The 16,268-nt window shown below is 38.0% G+C and overlaps 1 protein-coding gene and 1 long non-coding RNA gene across 8 annotated transcripts in view; both read right to left on the bottom strand.

The window, feature by feature from the left end:
* The window catches only part of IMMP2L (inner mitochondrial membrane peptidase subunit 2), a 464,509-nt gene that overhangs the window by 325,455 nt on the left and 122,786 nt on the right, over positions 1 to 16,268 (bottom strand). The gene's annotated exons all lie outside the window — the stretch shown is intronic.
* Positions 13,865 to 16,268, bottom strand: part of LOC310882345 — a 108,444-nt gene continuing 106,040 nt past the window's right edge. For both annotated transcript variants that reach the window (XR_014572898.1, XR_014572899.1), the window contains exon 2: positions 13,865 to 16,268. This exon is cut by the window's right edge. This is a non-coding gene — a long non-coding RNA (uncharacterized lncRNA).

Raw genomic sequence — 16,268 nt, 5'->3', positions numbered from 1 at the left:
TTTGGTTTTTTTCTTAAAACAACAATCAAAAAAAAAGCTTTTTTCAGGTGATACTTATTTCAGATATGTAAGCAAACCAGACATTCTTAAAGTTTATGTCTCCATAGCTTCTCCTCTTCATGAAATAAATAAATGTCCAAAAGCACAATTTTTTCAGTGTTCTGTCATGTCTCTAGTTTAATATAGATTTTTTTAAAATCCAATATTCTCTTATACTTCAATTACCCAGCAGAAAGCAGAAAATATTTATGCACTTCCTTTTACATTCAATACATATAATAGTCAAAGTTGTTCATGAAAATAAACGTATTCTTCATAAGAGAAATGCAGATCTGCTAAGGATGTATCTGTAAGGTGTATTTTCTAAATGCTGAGAAACACTAGAATTGTGACTATTGTGAAAATAAAACAGAAATGTTTTTCTTCAACAACTTACAACAATTTTACAAAACACTGTATCTATATACTCAGCTACTATTTTTTTTAGTTCTTACTTTAAAATACATATTTAAAAGAGATACAAATATTAAAAAAAAAAAAAAACGAATTATGTTTTTAAGTTATTTGCACAATGCCCACGCAATGCATGCTGAAGAGATTAGTTTGTTGCTAAAGGTCAAATACAGGTAACTGAAACAGCTATGAACACCAAAATTTATCATGGGTTTCCCTGGACTGAAGAGCAGCTTCTGACTGTAAACTAGCTCTTTTTACAGTAAGCATGTCATTTTTCTTGCTTACCTAAACTGCGAAAGTATATTGGAAGTTGTTTAAAACCTCCTGTCTCAGATATCTATTCCAGGACGGGATAAATTGACCTTTGGGTGAGTCCTTCCCCCTTATAAAGCAAACCTGGATGATTTTCTGAGATTACTTCAGCTACTAATATATATTCAACTGGCTAAGACTAGGTATGTCTGAATTATTTGGCTACTAATTAAACGCACTGACGAGCTGCTGTTATATGAATGGTATTTTTGTTACAATGCAAAAACAAGCACCAGGGTCCCACGCAGACCCGGAGGCCCTGCTATCTCATTCCCTCTATGGGGGTTTGGCTGCCCTTGCCCACAGCCAGCTCTGAGGCGGCGCAGCCATGTCACCGTGGGTCCTGCAGATGGGGGAAGCCTTGAGGGATCCCCCCTCATCCGCACAGGGACCCCGTGCAGCTGGGCCTGGGCCTGGCCTTGTGCCTCGCAGGTCTGTCCCTGCCTGGGCTTCCCACCAGGGCCTCGGACCCACCTAACAGCTACTGACCACCCCGGGCCCTTTGGACTGCTCAAGTGGCCAAGTAGTCTGCTGCGATTGTCAACACAATACTAATTGCTATTAATGGGATTCCTCACATGCTTACATTTATGCATATGTTAAGAATTTTACTGGATAAGCACCCTCTGAGCAAGGTTCAAGCAAGGTTTGAGGCCAGAGCGCAACCTACAACTCATTAAGCAAACCACAAGATTGATTTTGTTCTTTTATAAGTTTATCTGTTTTCCTCCTTTAATCATTTCACTGTCAAGAATTTTATGTAAACCTGCCATTGTACTTCAGTGATTTGTTCTGTCTCCACTAAATCCATATGAATCACCCAATTACCCAACTTCCTACTATTCGTCAAAGCAGTCCCAACTAATTTACAGCTTTTGCGCAAGCAGTATGTGCCTCTGGAAGCTTTACATGTCATGAGGCAGAGGTTGTCCTTATCAGCCTCCCTGAGATTATCTACAAACTGAGGGCTATTTGTGTCGCCAGCACACCACAGGTTAACATTGACAACCACCACTAACACTCTCCTGATGAATCGTCCTGACGGATCATTTGGGACCTCCTTGAGAGAGCCAAGGGCAAGCTGACAGATAAAAATCTGCAGCAATTGATCTCCAGCAGAATCCTGAAAATCAGAGACATACATCTCGCTTGTCTCTTCAGATACACAGACTACATTTGTCCTAGAGTGCACTGCAAAAGAAAATATCCATGAAGGACTGGTGGATTCACTCAAAACTTAAAGAACCATGAACAGCTAGCTATATTTTATCTTTGAAAACAGTGGCATGTAACCAGCTGTTTCAACCCACCAGTATGAACCCGAACTACTGTAACTGAAGGTTGCAACATATTAGAGGTTTGACCTTCGGAAACTGAGTATTTCAAGTTAGTAAGGGATTATTCATGCCACCTACTTTATATACTTCACTTGCATACATATCCCAGGCTTCCTAGATGGCCATTAGAGCACAGCTGCTTCTGTTTTGAAGTAGCACAATCACATTCATTATCAAGACATGTCTATTGGACCCTTATACAGGTGTGGAGGCAGAACAGGAAAAGCTACCTGTGAATGCAATGGCATGTCTGTATTGCCCCGAAGACAGTAATGTCAAAGCAGAAGCTGACAAACTTGCAGCATTATCTCCATACAAGCAGCATGGCGAGGTAGAAGACATATGTTTCATTAAGGGGTACTCAGCAAAAATTAGGTTTCAGAAATTGCAATGCTAGAGAATGTTCCCAATAAGATGTTGCCTTGTACTAAATTACTACCATGTGCCTCAATTGCATAATTTAGACATTAAAAATGAGACTGGTGATTCTATCAAAAACAGAAATACTGCAGGGAAAAAAAAAAAAAGTTATGCCTGCCTATGTACTTGCAATTTTCCTAAGTAACCCAGGCCATTTTTCAGCTTATTTCATAGCAACTGTAGTAGTCTAACAAGCAACCACTGTTCTGTGGATTTAAAACATCTTCTCTAGTAACTGTTGAGGCTGTTAAAAATACTAATAACACCCACTCAGTAGACAAAACTCGACCTACTTGTAAAGCCCAGAAAGGAATTCTCACACGTTCTTCAAAACTGAAAGTGATAATAGCGTAGACAAGAAAGAAGGTTCTTTTCTGCCTTTAAATGTATACATGGCTTTAAATTCAAAGACATGCTAACAAGATAAACCCCTATACAAATACATATTTGCAGAAACTCTCACTTGACGTCCCACAAACGATGCCATGATCATTGTGACAGGTCTGTCACATGCCAAGGTAGCCTCCAAAGGCCTGACAGATGAAGCATGTTCAGCACTGTGGTCTGTATCATCTGATGAGCAATGCTCATTGCATTAGGAAGGTTGGTTAGTGGATTAAGAAGGTTGGTTACTACAACAGTGAGAAGCCTTCGTAACATTGATTTCTCAGTGGGAAGTGTCCAGGACTGACTGCTTTGTTACCATGCTTAGGAAATTAGATGGATTATGAGGTTTCTATTATTGTGGCCCCAGTGTGGATATTAAGCAATTTCAAAAATCTAAGCTTAAATTTGTACCATAGTAAAGAATGCAGATCACTATATAAAGAGCATGGTTTATACAACATAAACATGTCTAAAATGTAACATAATACACTACATTACAATAGAAGAATATATTTATGGCAGGAAATAAATATGTGAATGCTATTAATGTCAACATAGGCCTATTCACTAACAGATATTCAGTGTGAGATACCAACAAAATTATTGCTACTATTGCCATATTTCTTAAGTCAGCTGCATTGAAAAGAAAAATCCTTCCATTAAAATAACATCATTGCTTAAGGGATCACAGGTCTCCACCTTTCATATTCTTAAAAAAATTATTAGAATACTGAATCTCCGTAATAAAATATATCAACACAATATGAAGCTTTCATCTATCAAGTTACTATTTCTCAACCCCATGTAGGAGACTTGGAAAAAAATAAGAAAACTAAAATGATGGGGAAAGCACAGAGGATTTCGAAAAGATGTTTACACCTAATTAGTATAAAATGGCCAGAGAACTATATAGCAGAAAGCAAGGTTAGCCAGTCAGCATGCAAGTAAAGCTCAACAACATATGGAAAGTATAATTCTGAAGAAATCACTCAAAAATCTTCATAATTAAGTTTTGCATTTACTGAGTTTGCTTGATATTTGTACTCTACATCTTACTTGTACAGTTAAAAAGTGTACATTTGTAGAATATTTCAGTAAACCTACAGTTCCATAAATACAACATTACATAGCCCAAAAAAAAAAAAAAAAAGAGAGAGAGGAGAGAGAGAAAAAAAAACACTCAACCAGACATCTATCTCCTTGCAATGTGTTGTTTTGGGGGTAACTGTTAATTAATCTTTTAAAGAAATTTGTGTTCAAGGAGTTTATGGCAAAAAGTGAAATTGAAGATACCACTTTTTATTGGGGAACAGGGTTAAATACTGTATACTTGGTATACAGTCTGCACATACATTCTCTAAAGCAAGGGAGGAGATAGAAGTATGAATTGCATTCTAGAACAGTGACAGGAAAAGATGAACAGATATGCAGAAACACAAAGATAAAGACATTAGATAGGAGAATATTGGTTCTTCACAGGACAATATTTACATTATATTAATTTCATGTGACGGAGGTTAAAAAAAAAAAACCTGTCAGAATAATCTTGTTCTATTATGGAAGAAGAAATGTTAGAGCAAATGAAGCATAATTGCTTAAGTTACTTGATCTGCTCAAAAGAGGTTTCACACTTAGCGAAAATTCTTGCAAGACAACATCCAGGTAATTTGAGGGAAAAATATCATAGTCTCACAGTGAAGGTATGATAAGCATCAATTGAAGAATTTTAGGAGTTTTGCTGAGAATACATTAAAACATGTTATGGTTTGATTCATAAAGCAATCTCCTTTTCTCACTCATTAAATAGGTAAATCTGAAAAGAAATGATTCCAGTTCTTCATTCTTTTCTGATAATAAGGCATTTAGCTGTTTCAAGGTACTTTCCAAGAGAGACATATGATAACAGAGAGCAATAACCACAAGAGAACCCCATATCACAGTAGGAGAAATGAGCAAGCTACTGTGCTTTTTTTAGCCTTATGAAATTTAAATAAAATATAGTAACGTGAACCTATCTGAGAAAAGATGGCAAGCTTCTCAGATCAATTGACTCAAATGCTTATTAAAATTAAGTCAGTCTTAGTCAGCTGTCACTGTCTATATTGTACAGCTGAAGAAACTGAAGCAAAATATTAGTTGTCTCTACAGCTTCGTAATGACATTATGGGAGAAAGGAAAACCAACACTCAGAATGTACTGGCCTCCAGCCCTACTCCTCCAGAACCATCCACCCATCCCTTCTAACCACACAGAAGAGTCAAAAACCTTTACTCTATATTCAAATACATTCAAAAAATATCCACCTAGGAAAATAAGTGTGATAACTTCTGTGTATTTATTACCCATGATATCCAGTGCAAGGTAAGTAACTGTCACTGCCTTCAGTGAGCAATGTAAGAACCATGGATTCCAAGGAGAAAATAAGAGCATATGTTGTTCAGTACAATTTCTGATTTCTTTTTTAAATACAGAAATAGTCATAACTACACACAAAAATCTAGCAAGGCAGTAGCACTAATAAAATTAAAAGAATGTTTCTAATGCATAATTGAAACACACTTAAAAAAAAAAACACCCACACCTTTTGTACCACAGGTATGTAACACAGCAATCCCTTTTTAAAAGTTCAGTTGGTTTTTTTAAACTATCCTGTGTCCTTTTTCACAATAATAGAAAGATTTTTTCTTTATGTAACGTATTTACCTAATTAATAATGTGTACTGTGGAGCATTTTATGAGCCTATGAACGATCCACTACACAATTCCTCTGAAAGCCTCTACCTTGGTTTCTCTATTTTCCATTGAAGTCTAACATCACACTGAGAGCAAAATGGACGGCTGCTTGCCAATTACTCTAAAGCACCCTGACTGGAACCCATCATTACTTGAAGTCCACTTTTCACGAAGGAATAATTCAATCATATTTTGCAGAGCTATGAATCAATTCAAATATGCAATAAGAACAGTTTTAAAACGCATTTTCCTTCAATTAGGAAGAAAGAAACTTTATTTACAACCTTCCTTACACTACCACTGAAGTAATAGACCTGTACGAACTCAGTTGGGATTAAAAAAAATATTCCCACTAGTTTCCTTTCATGCTTCAGACAAGAAGATACAACCTTTAGTAAGAGAGCCATAAATACAGAAAAGTTATTGGTATTCTGTTCAAAAAAATATTTTTTCTTCTGATATAATGATGATAAAGCAGAGCTTGGGCCTCGACCCCTGCTCTTCTCACTCTGCAGTGACTGTGAACACTTTCTTCCACTCACATAGCTTATAAAGCTATCTACTGATGACTCAAAAACCCACCTGTCACAATAACTTATCTCCTATGCCCAGCTAATCTCTCTTCTTAGGCCTGCCTCTGCCACCTTAAACACGTGGTTCTCCCATCTTCACTTTCAAATCCCTTCTGCTCCTTCTTCTATCACTATCACTACTATTAGTCTCCTAATCTTTGAGGACCATGTGCTATATTTTTGCCTTTTCTTTCTTCTCTGTTATCCCACCATCAGTTATCCAAAATCTCTCTCTAGTATCTATCATTTCATCTCCATGTCTCAGCAAGCATTGCCTTTCTGCTGCTCATCATTTCTCTTCTGTTATTAGGGCCTTGTTCTGGTCCTGAGCTATTCTCCTGCCAATCCGTTCTGTCTCAGTGGCAATTTTTGTGCAACGTTGCTGTTAAACCACATGGTTTTGAATCCTTCTGGTGAGTCCTTCTTTGCTACCACTTGAAAACTTGAATTTATTGCTACCCTAAAATTTTCTAGAACACCATGTTCAGCCTATTTTGCTGTGCCCAGTCCCCACCCCATACCTCCAATCCACCACAGGTTAGCCACACAACCTTCAAACCCCTTTTTGTTAGGCTTCTCCATCAGAGGCCTGTTCCTTTTTACCTCCAAGTTGCTCTGTTGTTAATATCTCCTTTCAGCCTACATACCAAGCAGCCAGCTGATTCATTCTGACAAGTATATGCACGTACGCCCAAGTCTACTTATTCATAGCCATGTGCAACCTGACACAGCTGGTGAGGTGCCTTATATCAGAAATGCAACCTGAGCTATACAAAGTGCAATATGGCAGAAGAAAGAAAAATGATATATACTGCCTATTAGCTCATTTATAGTACATTCACATGGTTTGTAGTGATGAGAGTATTTGCCCATTCTTACACCCATGTTCACATATGATGCATGACAGAACTTCACTTCCCCTAAACTATTAAAATACTATAATATAAATTGTTTGCATCTGATACGTAATGCCTGAAACCACTGGGTAATGTGGGAAAAGTACCATTTCATGGCACTAGCTACCACACTGCCTGTACTCATCTCCCCTGTCTATCAATTGGATTTATATTAATGGCTTTCTTGGTTATTTTTTCTTAACTGCTATTCTGCAGCGAAGAGACTTGGTTTTGTGAATTAAAAGCCCACATTTGCATCTCTCCAACATCACATCACATACCTGAACAGATTTACTGGTGGGTTTGAGACAGAGAGAAACCATTTATTGTTAGCTTTCTAAATGACCCCACATATATCAAAAATCAGCTCATTCACCAATGAGTGATATTGCTATTCTGTTATTTTAGTATTTTACATAAGACTTAAATATTATACTATTATTCACTATCCTTCTACATATTGCTGTTTTGGCAGATGAAAAACAGATCAAATGCAAAGACACTCCAAATCTGAATATACCAGCTATCAAACATGCACAACCTCCTATTTATATATCAAGATTTAAAGATTGCTGTCTTGTGGGAATTGTTCAGTTTTAGTTGTGGCAGTGACATAAACCAATCTAAGCAAAGTATAACCCCGACTGTTCAGCGGAATTGGCTGTGTGCAGAAATGGTAGATCAGAACTATCAAACTTTAGCAGATGTCGCTCGACCCATTACACAACCTGCAAAAGGTAGCCCGGGTAAAGGCAGAGATTACATTATCACACTGCCTGCACCACAGACTTCCCAGCCACAGAGTTAAGGAGTTTCATTTTGCTTTTGAGAAAAAAAGGGAAAAGGGTACACTGAAGTGGAAAGCAAACTTACAACAAAGCCAAAGAAATAAGTGTAAAAATTACAAATGAAATTTTAAAGATGTTTCCTGCAACTAATAAAGACATGCTGCTAAATTTCAAAGTGGTCTACTGCTAAATGTGAAATACGAGTATGAGATGACCTGACCATGGAAAATGCCCTTAACCAATCTATGAAATGGCTTTTCTCTCCAGATCATGAGGAAATATGTGCCAAAAGAGCAGTGTATCATGGAGGTGAATAAGAAAAGATTGGGACAAAGAGTGAAAAAAAAAAACTAGAAAATGGACTAGTACTTTCTCTTACCATAAACCTTGCTGAATATGCTTTAGGGAAATAAACACGGCTACAACACAAGAGAACAAGGACAGGTGCCTGCTGTTCAGTGATCATTCAGCTGAGCAATAACTCAGTGCCTTTAAGAAGCTATGAGTTTAACGTACAGCTGAAGTACATCAGCAAGGAGAGAAATCCAATCTCCTCAGAGATTATTTATGACAGAGTGCACCTGACTGAGGCCCAATTTGTTTGTGGAATTGCAGTCATTCTATTTCAACTAAACAACAAATGAATCTGCCTTTCACAGGATTGGTTCAGGGCATAAAAGAAAACAAGGGAGAGAGCAGATACAACACTTCATTTACACGCCAATCTACAGGCTCACTTACAGAAATGATTGATAAAGCAGCTGCTTAGAAGCTGAGAACTATGTGAAGTGGCGAAACAGAAGGGCTCTGAATCACATCTAAAACTTCCATTTGTAGAACGAGCATTTCTTATTATGGATTATTAATATACACTCATTGGCTTAAAGATCATATTTCATCTCATTATTTTACTGTTTCCCAATTTATTTTACGTGGTTAAATTGCAAGTTTCATCAAACTAAGAAAACTAGCATCATTCTTGTTTTATATACAAGGAAAACACACTCTAGGATTAAATATTAAGAAGGGAAAAAAAGCCAGGGTGCTGTGTGGGCTGGCAGCTCCCCACAGGCAGCAGTGGCAGGGACTCCCCAGAGGTCCTCAGGGCAGAGCCGTACAACCAGGGCTCATCCCACCACCCCCAGCTGGGAGAGGGGCAGCTGGGGGAACAGCTGGGGGCAGCCCCAGTCCCTGGCATCAGGCACCTCCATGAGGTGTTTTTCTAATTAATTTGATTTAAATTTTATTATATATGCTATTTGAAGGCACTCTACTTGAAAAAAAACACTTCACTTTTCATATTGGAATTCCTGTAAAAACACTAAAATCACATAACATCAGCTAAGAAGAAAATACAAATACTTTATCACGTAGTGTGATTATACTGAAAATTAACTCTAAATGTATTCACTGAAATTTAATAATGGAAAATGAATTTTGGTTGGCAATAACAATGTTGGGTTAATTTCCGTTCCTTTTCATATCATCCTTACCATCTACTCCAAAGCTTTTCATGCTTTTCATTTCTCCATGCCAAAGATCGTGTGAGCGTCTCTCCAGTCACTAAAAATGACCCCACACCAAACAGTGAGTCAGAATGTTCAGAGAGAATCTGTACAACATTGGCAAACGGGCAGTACTGCAGTCCTGAAACTAGGGTTAGGAAACCCTGAAAACTTTCAGAAATGGTAACTAATGGCTCCATGAAGACCCCAGAGGTCTACAGAAAAAGGGTAGAAAAATAGTCAGTGTTCAACAATTAAAGGCAAAGCTATAACTCTCCATGTACTTAAAATGAATTATCAAATCCCAGGTCATACAAATTACCAAAAAATGGAAAAGAAGCAATGCACATGAGATCTGCTGCTCGAAAGTATTGAAAAATACTTCTTAAATGAAAAAAAATACTAAAAATACAATTCAATATATATATTTCCAAGCAGAAGAGGCAGCAGTTATGGCAAGCATTCAAATAGAAGAGAAGCAAAAGGTCAAAAACAGAGTACTAGACAATTTAGAGATCTGTATTTGAAATTGGATAAATTAGCACCTAGTGAAGAACAGAATGATTTACAAAAAATATATACAAGATGCCTGGTAATCAGGCTCTGCTTGTCCAAATGCCGAACATGAAAATTGAGCAAAAAAAAAAATCTCAAATGTGCTTTTTTTTTTTTTTTTTTTTAAAAGAACCTCCAAACTTTAAAAGACACACAGTAATAACTGAACCTTGGCAAAAAAGAAGGGAGTCTTTTGTGCTAACAATACAACAATGAAAGTGGAAAGCTGTATGGAGAGATAGTTAAATGAAGCCAAAGAAGAGACAGAACTCTCAAGATTGACCAGAAGATGAGAAATGTCTTATCTGCTTGTATCCATGTTGTTAGTATTGCGATACTTATCAAACTACCTGCTTTATAAGAAATGCAAATAAAATCAGAGACTCATAGAATATCCCAACTTGGAAGGGACCTGCAAGCATCATCGAAGTCCAACTCCTGGCTCCACACAAGACCCCCCAGAAATCAGACCCTATGCCTGTGCCACCCAAACCCCCCTCGAACTCCAGCAAGCTCAGTAACATGACCACTCCCCAGGAACCTGTCCCAGTGCCCGACCACTCCGCTCTCAGTGAATAACCTTTTCCTAATATCCAGCCTGAACCTCCCGTCACAGACTTCTCCTTCTGAAGGTTCCCTCGTGTCCTCCTGTCTTGTTCTCCAGAGAGGAGAGATGAGCACCTGCACTTCTCTCTCCTCAAAATTATATGCGGTGGCCCGTACGGGGATCGAACCCGCGACCTTGGCGTTATTAGCACCACGCTCTAACCAACTGAGCTAACCGGCCCTGCTGCTTCCTGCCTCCTCTTCCTCTGTTACTCGCGTATATCTCCTATTGACATTTTAAGTATCACAAGTGTTTGGGTTACTTGGGAGAAACTATTAAATGCTCTACTTGGGGAATAATGTACTTCGTAGAGAAGCGTTTGTCTTTTATATACCTGTAAGACACCACATGATCCTTTGTATTACAGTATCAAAAAACACTCATGAAAATTATGCAAATTATGCAAACATTCACTGAAAGTATATATAAGATTTGAAGATGCAAAACATTTTAAAATAATCTTTTAAGGGCAAGAGACAGGTTAAACATTTCTAGATCTGAATACAAATGAACTTCAGAGGTATTTGATAAACATATCCCTACCTGGATCAAACGTTTCCAGGGACAGAACTTCTATTAAGACGGAAAAAATACTGTTTCTAGTCACAGTGTTTCTATTTCAAATAATCAAAAGTTGTATTTCTATCCAAAGTTTGCAGATCAATATTACTGACACTGGCTATACATACAGACTATGTTCTCTGGCTATACATACAGACTGGGGGCCAAGAGGCTGAAGAGCAGCCCCGCAGAGAGGGCTCTGGGGGTTGTGGTTGACAGCTAGCTGAATATGAGCCAGCAGTGCGCTCCAGCAGCCAAAAGGGCCAACCACACCCCGGGGTGCATCAAGCACGGCATTGCTAGATGGTTGAGGGAAGTGTTTGTACCGCTCTGCTCTGCGCTGGTGAGGCCTCACCACAAGTACTGTGTGCAGTTTTGGACACCACAGTACAAAAAAAAAAAAAAGACATAAAACTACTAGAGTTTCCAAAGGAGGGCTACAAAGATAGTGAAGGCTCTAGAGGGGAAGACATATGAGGAGAAGCTGAGGTCCCTTGGTTTGCTCAGCCCAGAGCAGAGCAGGCTGAGGGGAGGCCTCATGGCAGCCTGCAGCTCCCTCACGAGGGGAGCGGAGGGGCAGGCGCTGAGCTCTGCTCTCTGGGGACGGCACTGAGCCTGCTGGAGTTCAAGAAGTGTTTGGACAATGTTCTCAGACACAGAGTCTGATTTTGGAGTAGTCCTGTGCTGACCCAGAAGTTGGACTTGATGATCCTTGTGAGTCCCTTCCAATCTGGGATATTCTGTGATTCTGTGACACCACAAAACTTAAAACAGTGCAAGTAACAACAGAGCAACTGATGTCAGAAAAGGTGAGGATACAAAGAACCCAACTATCAATTTAAGTAACAGTATGAAAGATGGTTTGACTTAATACTTCCTTGTTCCTCCAATAATGTAAAATCCTTTGACTGTGTGATTATGAAATACTGTGAGAAGTGATGTGTGAAATGGGATTTCCTAGACATATCATAGACTGATAGGCAATATATGTTAGCCGTAGGGAAAATATCAATAGATGTGACAGTACAGTTTAAACTGAGCAATGTATTTGCCAAAGATGTGTACAGTTGCCTTTGGTTTAAATATACATGTCTACTTAATAATATGAGACTCACTGGAGGACTTTTGGTCAAGGAATGAAAATCAGAGTTGTCATATAATCAGATTATAGAATATAATTGACATGAGCACAGGAGAAATGAAACTTTACTAAATAAGAACTAAAAATAAAATAAAAACATTAGCAATTAATGATGACCATTGCCCCTATATAATGCATTTACTGAACTATCAAACGAACATTAAAAAGAGTTGATAAATTCAGAATATTTTGGATATGTCATAAATACTAAGGAAAGATGTAAGTTTGGATGCTGCATGCTGTTCCGAGCAGGAGGTTGGATGATACTATATATTCTTTAAATGTTTCTGTATAAAGGTTTGCGAAGCTCACTAGCTGTGAGCTCACGTTGGGAAACTATTAGTTTGCTTTGAAGCTGACTGTTCTTCTGAGTAACTTCTGATTTTGAAGATGGGTTTTAAAAGCTCATTGATAGGGTGGAGGCTTTCAGAATCGAGATCCCTATAGATATCTCAGCACATAAGGAGAATGGTTATTTCTGAATATTATTGTAATCTTACTTTACAAAATATACTCTAAAAAAGAATTCAATCTTAAGAAAAATTGAGGAAAATGGGAGTGCTCAGAGGTTATCTTCTTTGGCCTCAGGAAAGGTAAATAAAGGTATTTTGAGACTGTATTTGCTTGTATATGTGACATCCAGCTCAATGGTAGAAAATTAGAGCCATTCTGAGTGGCATTAGCTGTCACTTCATAGCTATACGATTCAAAAAGTCATATGCAAATGTCATGATCTCCAATAAGCGGGAATATATATTCATTTAGTAGCATGGAAGATTCAGCCAAGAAAATAATTTTACTATCAGAAAAAACAAACAAACAAAAAAAAAACCACAGAAATACTGCCTCAATAATGTGCAGAAAATAATAAGATCCTTGATGAAACATACGACATAGCATTTTACCTCCAGCAACGCAAGGTAATCACTTTACCTGTGTTGTGGTTTAACTCGGCCAGCAGCTCAGCACCACACGGCTATTTGCTCACCCTCCCCCGCAGTGGGATGGAGAAGAGAATCACAAAAAAAAAAAAAAAAAAGCTTGTGGGTTGAGATAAAGACAGTTTATTAAGACAGAAATGAAAGAAAAATAAGAAGAATGATAATAGAACTACTACTAACAATGTGTAAAAACCAAGTGATGCACAATGCAACTGTTCACCACCTGCTGACCAGCCCAGCCCTGAGCAGCAGTCCGCCCCTCCACCCCAGCCAGCCCCCCCTATTAATTGCTCAGCATGATGCCACATGGTGTGGGATATCCTTTTGGCCAGTTTGGGTCAGCTGTCCTGGGTCTGTCCCCTCCCAGCTCCTGCTGCACCCCCAGCCTGCCCCCTGGCAGGACAGTGAGAAGCTGAAAAGTCCTTGGCTTGGTGTAAGCACTGCTCTGCAACGATTAAAACATCAGCGTGTTATCAACATTATTCTCATCCTAAATCCAAAACACAGCACCATACCATTTTACTAGGAGGAAAATTAACTCTATCCTAGCTGAAACCAGGACAACCTGACAGTGTATTTTTGTGCTGCTATCTCCTCACCTATACTCTAACCAAACACATTAACTTTCAACTTCATCAGGAAAATATTACACATTTGATTTTTTTTTTTTTAACTTACTATGTATTAGTGCATGAATTTCAAAGGGATCAGTACTTCTGTCTCTCTTGGTGAACACTAAAAATGCAGATGCTCAAGAGACTCCTATCAGAAATGACAGTTCTTTGAAGATCTGCTACAAACAGCCTTTCTACATGTCCTCTTATACTCTTTTTCTTCTTCCTTCCCCCTCCCAAGGCTTCCTTTCATCTTACATTGCCTCTAAATTAAGGATGATTTTTATTTATTTATTTAATATACTAAGCATCACAATTAGGTTGTTTATGAAACCAACTTCCATGGGAAAATATAAGACCCATAAATGCTCTTCTGTCACTAGCTTGCCCATATTCTTTATCAGACACCTTAAATTTGCCCAGTAGTAATGTTCTTGAAAGTGTGAGAGCAGTGAAGGCTTCTTGACAGCCATTTTAGGATCAAACTATAAAGTAATACATCTAAACAGGATAGGAAGCAAGAGTCAAGAAATTTACTCACTTTACTGGTTAGTATACGGTTTATCTACTCCCTGTGTATACCAAAAAAGGGGCTTACCCACTTTTAGTTTGGAGTGTATGGTTCAGCTGTCACGGGCAACTTTTTGCAGTACTGTTCTGTTGAGAGTTACTTCAGTTTTAGTTTTATCAGCTAAACTATGGCAATTACTTATGCATGTCTCATCTTTCCTGAGTTGCAGAGTAGAAAAAAATTGGATGCAGTCTGGGTTATTTTTGCCAAAAAAAGATCAAAACCTAACAGATTCTTAAAATAAAATTAGCTGGTAACTTCTTTGTGAAGCTGTAAATTTGGCATCTTTGGAAGAGTACTGCAAATACTGCTAAGGGCATTCAGTTGACTAAGCTGGTAAGCATATGCAGGGTTGCTTTGCATTTCTCTGGCCATAATATTATTGATGCCACATAGTTAAAGTACAAAGTCATCATAATTCAACTTTGCAGTAGCAAGTATCTTCAAAACGGGGTAACTCCACAAGGAATCTATTGCCTCTCCATTACACTCACAAGTAATTCCAAATGTACCCACTAAAACCCAGTTGTAAATCTAGTTCTGACCTGAGATTTCTACACTACTTTAATTTCAGTGCTAGTGCGTATAGTCCATAGTGATAGTTTATTGTTTTTTAGTCATTACTGTGTTGGATTACAACAATGATATCTGAGGAAGTGGTGGTGGCATCCATAGACATTCCTAGTGCACTCATGCCTTTTCAGGAACAACGTTGGCTGTACAACTCCATTAAAAGTCTAAAAACTGTTAATGAGGGAAAAGCAGGTAGGATCCTGCATACATCAACAACAGAAGGTGAATTTAACAATGAACATCTTAGATTTTTAAAAATACAGTTTTGTACAGTATTGCAGTACCAGCACATGCTTACAGTCACATGCACAGAAATCAAGGACTTACAAGGTTTATCTTGAAACAAAGAATAACAAAGTTGCATGCCGTTTTGCTGTTACTTATTGCAGTTCTATCCATATCAGGACACTGTTTCAAAAAAAAATCTATTTTGTAGCACGTAGGAACTTAATGTATATTGTATTGAAATCTTCTATTACACACTGATTTTCATATATACTATCACCAAGGTCCTCCCAATGCTCCAGTCTTAGATGCATTCTTAAAGTTTGCAGTATTTGAACTCCCTACTGCTTGATTTTGAAAAAGTCTTACAGAATATGACTGATTTAGTATGTTTTCCTTCAGTTACTATGAAGTTATATATTATTTGCTTCCCACAACATCAATCAAATTTACGTTTTGAAGTAATGACAATTCCCAACAAAGACAATTTTCACTTCTGCTGCTAACTTGTCCTTTTGCCTGAGATCTACGTCAGAAGCATAAAAGGTTTTCCAAAATGCCCTTTTGTCAGAGCTCTGAATGTATTCTCCCCAGGAGCGTACATTTCCTCCCATTATTTCCTTTCTCTGGAGTCCTTCTGTTCTGCTTTTCATCCATGTTTATCTAGCTCAAAACAGCCTTTCACTCCACTTGTCACTTATTCTTGACCAGGAGTCTTTGCTCTTTGGCTGCATTTATGACATACCTAATTCCTTATCCTTTGCACTTGTTTTTTTCTTGGCATCTCAAATGTCCCAAGAGACACTGTTTCAAGCCATAAGCTATGCAGACTGTAGTCAGCCTCTCTGGACCGCTAATCCCAATATTCTTTTTTGTTTGGTAGCACTCATATTTATACAGCTGACACAACATGATAGAAAAGTTAAAAGAATATTCACAGATAAAATTTCAGTTAAATACAAATTTACAGTATACGGTATCTTCTAGAGACCCTAACTTAACAAACCAGAGCTTTAACAAACAAACAAACAAAAAAAAAATCACCCTTAGCCCAGTAAAGATTTTATTAGTATT

Source organism: Anser anser (assembly GCF_964211835.1).
Source record: "Anser anser genome assembly, chromosome: 1".
NCBI classification, from domain to species: Eukaryota; Metazoa; Chordata; class Aves; order Anseriformes; family Anatidae; genus Anser; species Anser anser.
Note: the sequence above shows the minus strand (reverse complement) of the source record. Positions and strands in the feature narration are given on the sequence as shown.